General features: G+C 39.8%; 1 protein-coding gene across 3 annotated transcripts in view; it reads right to left on the bottom strand.

The window, feature by feature from the left end:
* Positions 1-6,034, bottom strand: part of MICU3 (mitochondrial calcium uptake family, member 3) — a 73,682-nt gene that overhangs the window by 66,467 nt on the left and 1,181 nt on the right. The gene's annotated exons all lie outside the window — the stretch shown is intronic.

Raw genomic sequence — 6,034 nt, 5'->3', positions numbered from 1 at the left:
AGGGCCCCCTCCTCCCCCCCCGAGTGCACAAATTTTTGTGCACCGGGCCTCTAGTTCTATATAATAAAAGGGTAATATGCAAACAGACCAAATGGCAGAAAAACCAACCAACCAATCAAAGCGTAATATGCTAATGATATGCTAAGGCTGCTCAATCACTCGCTATGACGTGCAATGACCACCAGGGGACAGATGCTCCGACCAGTAGGTTAGCTTGCTGCTGGGGTTCGGGCAATTGGGATCGAGCAAGATGGGCCAAACACGCCCTGGAGCCCTCCCCTGGTCCCTTCCCGGCCCGATCCCTCAGCCTGGTCTGCGCCCTCTAGCAATCTGGGACCACTCAGGGGATGTTGCAGATCCGGTTTCAGCCAGATCCCACAGGCCACTTCCCTTGGGAGGGCACCAGATGCAGGGTTCATGCCCGGTCAGTGCTGCTGCAGCAACACAAGCCTCTCCCAATCAGGACTGATTGGGTGCAAACCCGTGGCAGGCACGGTGGGGCCAGGATGAGCGGGAGAGGCAGGGAGGAGCTGCAGGCGGCATTGGACTGCAGGTTTCGATTCAATCCCTGCAGGCCACCCAGAGGGACCCCACCCATGAATGAATTCGTGCACTGGGCCTCTAGTAACATAATAATTAGAACAGCAAAAGTTGTGACAATGTAAAAATATTCATTGAAAAACTACATTTCACGAGTAAGCTAAAAATTCATTTTATCATTTAAAACTCCTATTTAATCATGAAAATGCAAAACAGAAGCAAATTAAAAGATGTAATAGTACCCTGGTCGGTTGTGCAGTGGTTAGAGCAGTGGCCCACAGACAAAGGGTCAAGGATTACCAGTCAAGAGCACGTAACTCAGTTGCAGGCTCCATCCCCGACCCAGGTCTATGAGAATCAAGTAGGAAATTACATTAAATCCCAATAGTATTACCTGAATTCCAATTCAAAATACAATTCAGTATTTTTTTTATTTATTTTGAATGTGGAAATTACATTGACCATTACATACACTTTCATTCAAACTGATTAATATGCATTTCTGGACAATTTCTAAGTCTTGGAAGAGAATTACAGATGATAAATTTTTTAAAATTTAAATTCAAGGTCATGACAATTTCATTTCCTAATTCCCTATGTGAATCTAAATAAAAGGATATCCATAAAATGCTGTAACTATCGTTCACTGCAACCCAGACAACGGGTGCATGCATTTCTATAACTCCAGGTTTTGTATAGCCAGAGGAGGAATATTATTTCCAAATTCATTCAAATTTTATTCTGCGATTTACTTAGGAAAAAAACCTACAAATTGTTATATGTGAATTTACACCAAGGTCAGGCCACTAGAAGGACAAAGTGATTCAGAAAACCAAAAGAGGTGATTGCCTAATTTAGCTTCCTATACAACGTTATTCTACACAGAATTAAACTATCTTCAATATCTATGTGACTTCCCTCACTCTGTAATGTTTGTATTTTAAACATCTGGCAAAATCTTCGATATTCTGAAAGAAGAAGCATAACCTTGTCTCAAAATGTGCTGTCCTAAAAAGAAATTGGAAAAGAGATAAAGTGAAAGAAACTTAAAAATGAATGATTACTGGCAATTATTATAGAAATAAACAAGAAAGATACAAATACTGTTTTCTTTTTTACTTGAAAATAAAAATAAGTTGCTTAGAGCTTCTTAAGATTACCAAATCATAAAATAGATCATGTGTTCTGTATAATAAGTAAAACACTGGATTAAAGTATGTTAAGCAATCTAGTAAAGTAATTCTGGATCTGAAACAAAAAGGCAGTTATAGAACAAAACTTTTTTTCCATTAATAAAAATAATACTTTAAGGCTAAAACTAAAAGGTTCTAAACAGAATCTTGTCAACATCTTTTTATAATATTAATGAAGTTCAAGGCCATGTTTACTAAAAAAATTTTGGCAAGATAAACTTGCACAATTAAAATAAATATAGTGTCATGTGATTTGGTTTCCCAAAGCCTGGAATTTTGACCTTAACTGAAGTCTTCCCAATTCCAATGCTATAAATAACTACTATAGCTGAACAAGATATTAAACTATTAATTCTCACAGACTGTGGTTGCGCCTTTTCAATGTGCAGGTCCCATGCAAGTATTTGATATAAACTTATTCATTTGACAAACATTTATTGCATATCTATCAGGGTTATGTCCCATACCAAGCAATGATAATATAAAGGTGATCAAGACCAACACAAGACCTCTCCTTAAAGGGCGAAGACAAGCAGAAAAGACAGGCAATTAATAACTGCAAAAAGTCATCATCTTGGAGTATATGGTAGAGTTGGGGAAGGCTGTCTGGAAGTTCAGAGGCAATGTCTTTAAAAATCTTCAAGGCTATGGTAATAGAACATGCTGCATGTCTGTAGGTTACTGCTGCTTATTGCCATCAATTAAATTAGTCTCATAACACACACAGGGTAATTTATATGCTAGGCTATGTTAAATATAACATACTGCTTAATTAAAAGAGGCTTTATAAATCAAGTGTTCTTGCTATAGTTTTAAACATCAAAAGGAAACATTTCCACCACTTCAGGAAAATCAAATAAGCATAATAAATGAAGTGGCAACACAGGTTTAAAATACTTCTGAAAAAATGGCAGACTGACCTTATGAGTTTCTTTCAACCTCTTCCTCCCAAAACCACATTAAAATCACAATAAAATATTTCTTAAAAGGTATAAACATACAAAAACTAGGAAAGAGAAAAGGACACTCAAGAGAATTCATTAATTTTTTTATAAACTTGAAGAGATGGAGGAAAGGCAATTGACCAGAGGAGCAGAGGCACAACCTGGGTACCATGGAGGAGGACACCAAACGGAAGCAAGCTAATTCGGGTTACAGATCTCAGAAAGGATAAGGCCTTCGGAACACAAGGAACTGTGTTGGCAGAGAAAGCTGTGAGGCTGAAAACAGAGGATAACAATATGTAAGTACATCACTGGATATTCCCCCAACACACATGTTCTCGCACATACATGCAATGTGCTGTGCATCCAGGTTACTGTTCCTCCCACCTCTCCCATTCTTTGGAGAAGCTCAATGAGACCAGAGAAAAATATTTATAAAATACTGGGATGTGGATGCCACTCTAATGAAAAGCCCAGATCACCAAATAAAAAGCCATGGTCCTGTAAAAAGAGCTTCTGAGAGGCCTCAAATATAGATAGGCAACAACCACAGATATGTGGAGAAAACCTCAAAATGATAGTGAAAGCATTGAAAATAAAATATAAAAAAGAACCTGGAAGAGATAACACAATGCATGGAGCAGAAGACAACTTAAAAAGAAAACTATAATTCATATCCTTATAGTAAAAAGACACATGTAGCAGCCATAAAACAAAATAGATCACTGTAACACAAGAACATCAGGGAACAGAGAATAGTTCTTTGAATTAAAAAATTAAGATAACTGAGATAAAACATTCAACAGAAAGGCTAGAAGATAAAGTTATCTCTGGAGATAAAGATATCTCCCACAAAAGCAAACCAACAAAAAAAATGAAGTAGTTGGAACAAACGAAAGAGTAGAATTAGATCAGGAACTGTCAGAAGATGTAACTTCAAACTAATAGAGGTTTCAAAAAAAGAAAACAGAAAATGGAGAAGACTGTCAAAGAAATAATACAAGAAAAATATATAGGCCCAGCCGGCATGGCTCAGTGGTTGAGTATCAATCTATAAACCAGAGGTCAGGGATGGATTCCAGATCAGGCCATATGCCCAGGTTGCAGGTTCGATACTGTGTGGAACGCGCAGGAGGCAGCCAATCAATGGTTCTCTCTCATCATTAATGTTTCTATGTCTTTCTATCCTTCTCCTTTCTGAAAATCAATAAAAATCTATTTTTTTAAAAAAGTATACAGAACTTTCAGACATGAATTTCCATACTGAAAGGGCCCTAAAGTATCTAGCACAATAAATGAAAAAATGCCCACACCAGTGGTTATTGTTGTGAATTGTTTAAACACCAGGATAAAGAGAAGATTATAAAAGTTTTCAGAGGGGGGGAAAAAGGTCAAATACCAAAGTAACAAGCAGAATGTACAATTGGAAACTTGGGAAGGGTAAGATACAGACTTTAGTAATTATTTGACTTCTAAAACAATGTATACTTTCATTAACAATAAACAAGCTATATATATATAAAAATAGAGAAATATGCTAATTAACCGGGATGCAGTAATGTTGACTGGACAGGAGGAGGTTGCACGTGCAGCGTTGGGGGAACCGTCGGGGGCAGGGCAGCAGGGGCCTCCCCACGCTTGTGCTGGGGGAGGGCCTGATCAGCAGCGGCCATGGCTGCTTCAAGGGCTGGAGAGGGAGTGGGTGGCGCTGGGTGATTTCGAATCGTGTGCTGGGCTCCTAGCAGTAACATAAGCAAATAAATAAAGCCATAAAGTAAATAAATGAACAAATAAAAATATTAAACAAATTGACTGAATGCTCACTATGTGCTAGGGGTACCATTCTTTTTTAAAATGTATTATCTCATTTAACTCTCATAATGGTATGAGGAAGACACTATCAACCTCCTTTTGCAGGTGAGGAAACAGGCTTTGAGAAGTTGAGTAACGATACAACCAGTAAGCCGTGAACTCGGAGTCCTGGCTTTCTGAGTATGGTCTTTTAAATTAAAACTGCATGATCCTGTCTCTCAACTTTAAAAGTAAAATTTATTTTTTTTAAAGAAGAAAACAAAAGACTACTTGATGTTTCCTACATTCCTATTCTGTTCCCAGATCAACTGTGGTTGATGAAAAGTTCTGTCTTTGTCCATCAGAGCACAAGTTTAATGTATTACATGTACACTAGAGGCCCAATGCACGAAATTGGTGCAAGGGGCTAGCCCTCGCAGCCCCGGCTTCGTCCAGAAGGTTGTCTGGAAGGTCGTTCAGCTGTCTGGTCTAATTAGCATATTACGCTTTTATTATTATAGATGTGTGTGGGGTTTGGAGGATGCAGGTTGAAGTATTTGCTAGTATTTTAAATATTCATTGTATAAAAGTACTTTATGCTAAGAATTTGTGATTTGCTGCTAGAAGGACAATAAGCAGATTCCTTTACCTAAACGCATCAACAACCTCCACCAAAAGAAATGACACACCTACAGCATCAGATCGCCACTGTGTACCTCGTGCAGAGAATAACGGGTATATACATTTCATTAAAAACAGTTGCCTCTTTTCTAAATTATTGTCATCTGAGCCCTTCACACTCCTCTAGTCCTGCAAGGAAAACATTCCTAGATTTTCCTAGTCATTTACATGACTGTTAAGTATGCTGATGCAACAAAAACATCATGTCCCCGTACTCATTCTTGCCTTTTACTCATCCTTACCTTAAGTACTAACTTGAACATGTTCATGTGAAGTTCCTCTGTAGGCGTCAGCCTCATTTAGTTTCCTACTTTCGTTGTCCTGTCCATCCATCTTCTCACTTATTGTCCCTATTTAGGAGATTCTTTCTACCTTAGGAAACGGGTGGAGTGGGTGGGCTAGATTCTTTTGATTAGGTTTTTTTTTTGCGTGTATTTGTTTCCCCCTATCTGGTGACATCTTCATTCTTTCTGACCTGAAATACCGAAGCTACACCGTTTTGGCATTTGGTCCTTTGCGACTGATGAACAATAATGTCTTTTAAGACCTCGCAGCCCCGCACCGCACCGGGCCTCCTGGATCACTCGCTGTGGCCGGCCCAGCCCGGCCTGTGAGTCCCTCCTCTCATAGGCCACCCTCTGCTTTCTGCAGGTCGTGACCTTGGTTTTCATTTTGTTTTGTCCTGGTTTGGGGTTTCCCTTGATGCGCGGTCGCTGCAGCAACCTCCAAGGTTCTCCATCATCAGTGACAGCACCATCCGAGCCTTGGCACCATCTGCATGAGCGCCCGGGCTGCCCGGCCTAGCGGGTGTCGCCCTCGGTGGCAGAAGGTCCCTGCCCCCAGCCGCAGAGCTCACACGCCACCACCCTCCCAAGGCCGGGGTCA

This window comes from Myotis brandtii, unplaced genomic scaffold (genome assembly GCF_000412655.1).
Source record: "Myotis brandtii unplaced genomic scaffold, ASM41265v1 scaffold185, whole genome shotgun sequence".
Taxonomy (NCBI): domain Eukaryota; kingdom Metazoa; phylum Chordata; class Mammalia; order Chiroptera; family Vespertilionidae; genus Myotis; species Myotis brandtii.
The sequence above is the reverse complement of the archived record's forward strand: the minus strand, read 5'-3'. Positions and strand labels throughout refer to the sequence as shown.